Source organism: Saccopteryx leptura, chromosome 5, assembly GCF_036850995.1.
Source record: "Saccopteryx leptura isolate mSacLep1 chromosome 5, mSacLep1_pri_phased_curated, whole genome shotgun sequence".
Lineage (NCBI taxonomy): Eukaryota > Metazoa > Chordata > Mammalia > Chiroptera > Emballonuridae > Saccopteryx > Saccopteryx leptura.
The window spans coordinates 6,734,005-6,736,062 of record NC_089507.1 but is presented as its reverse complement, the minus strand read 5'-3'; the positions used below and the strand labels follow the sequence as shown (position 1 = coordinate 6,736,062).

General features: G+C 39.0%; 1 non-coding gene across 1 annotated transcript; it reads left to right on the top strand.

Moving 5' to 3' along the window:
• The first annotated feature begins 309 nt into the window (after positions 1-309).
• LOC136407261 (U6 spliceosomal RNA) lies at positions 310-416 on the top strand. Its single transcript, XR_010751818.1, has one exon. It is a non-coding gene; the product is annotated as a U6 spliceosomal RNA (small nuclear RNA).
• Positions 417-2,058: the final 1,642 nt, after the last annotated feature.

The window sequence follows — 2,058 nt, the reverse complement described above, 5'->3', positions numbered from 1 at the left end:
ACTGGTATTCTGCTTTTCAAAGACATTTCTATACCAACACATCACTAACCTCTATTGCTGTGTGGCAGAAGATGCCTGATTTCCCAAGGTTTCACAGCCTGTACGTAGCAGAATTGATATCTCAGTCTTCCCAGTGTGCCATGCCCTAGCTCCAGAGTTTAGACAGAGCATGCTTCCTCAGAGACTGAACTGTAATAAATGCACATCTGCATCCTGATCCCAGTCTCATTTCTTTGGTCACTTCTCTCTCTTCCTTTCCCCTGGCCCCACCTCCGCATTCTATTCTTCTCTCTTAAAGTTCTTTTTTGGGTGCTCACTTCGGCAGCACATATACTAAAATTGGAACGATACAGAGAAGATTAGCATGGCCCCTGGGCAAGGATGACACGCAAATTCGTGAAGCGTTCCATATTTTTATTCAAAAGAATGAAACTGGACTACAGTTTGTCCCCTGTACTAAAATTAACTCAAAATGGATCAAAGATCTAAATATAAGACCTGAAACAATAAAGTACATAGGAGAAGACATAGGTACCAAACTCATGGACCTGGGTTTTAAAGAGCATTTTATGAATTTGACTCCAAAGGCAAGAGAAGTGAAGGCAAAAATTAATGAATGAGACTACATCAGACTAAGAAGTTTTTGCTCAGCAAGAGAAACTGATAACAAAATAAACAGACAGCCAACTAAATGGGAAATGATATTTTCAAACAACAGCTCAGATAAGGGCCTAATATCCAAAATATACAAAGAACTCATAAAACTCAACAACAAACAAACAAACAAACAATCCAATAAAAAATGGGAAGAGGACATGAACAGACACTTCTCCCAGGAAGAAATACAAATGGCCAACAGATATATGAAAAGATGCTCATCTTCTTTAGTTATTAGAGAAATACAAATCAAAACTGCAATGAGATACCACCTCACACCTGTTCAATTAGCTATTATTAACAAGACAGGTAATAGCAAATGTTGGAGAGGCTGTGGAGAAAAAGGAACCCTCATACACTGTTGGTGGGAATGTAAAGTAGTACAACCATTATGGAAGAAAGTATGGTGGTTCCTCAAAAAACTGAAAATAGAACTACCTTATGACCCAGCAATCCCTCTACTGGGTATATACCCCAAAACTCAGAAACATTGATACGTAAAGACACATGCAGCCCCATGTTCACAGTGGCCAGGACATGGAAACAACCAAAAAGCCCATCAATAGATGACTGGATAAAGAAGATGTGGCACCTATACACTATGGAATACTACTCAGCCATAAAAAATGATGACATCGGATCATTTACAGCAAAATGATGGGATCTTGATAACATTATATGAAGTGAAATAAGTAAATCAGAAAAAACCAGGAACTGCATTATTCCATACATAGGTGGGACATAAAAGTGAAACTAAGAGACATTGATAAGAGTGTGGTGGTTACGGGGGGAGGGGGGAAAGGGAGAGGGTAAGGGGGAGGGGGAGGGACACAAAGAAAACTAGATAGAAGATGACAGAGGACAATCTGACTTTGGGTGATGGGTATGCAACATAATTGAACAACAAGATAACCTGGACTTGTTATCTTTGAATATATGTATCCTGATTTATTGATGTTGCCCCATTAAAAAAAATTAAATTATAAAAAAATATATATATATAATAAAAAAAAATAATAAAGTTTTTTTGGGGGGTGTAACCAGCAGGAGGAGCCATCCTTCAGACCTTCCTAGTCTCAGCCTTACAGGATGGGGCAAAAATAGGCTTACAGTTGTGAGTACACACAACACAGTTCATTCTCCTGTTGTCATTTATTAACGACTGTGTTATTTTCCAGACAAACGACTGTAAACCAACTTTCGCCCCACCCTGTGTATCACTGACCTCACTGCACTCATTCTTCTTCCCTCCAACTAATTTCAGTAGCTTTTTAAGAGATTCCCAACGGGTAGAACAGAGTATTCTTAGACATATAGACAGGAGGCGCTTCTGGTTCTGCTATAATATAACAAAACGAAACCAACCTTCTGACCACCACTGCACCATCGTAGGAGTCAAGA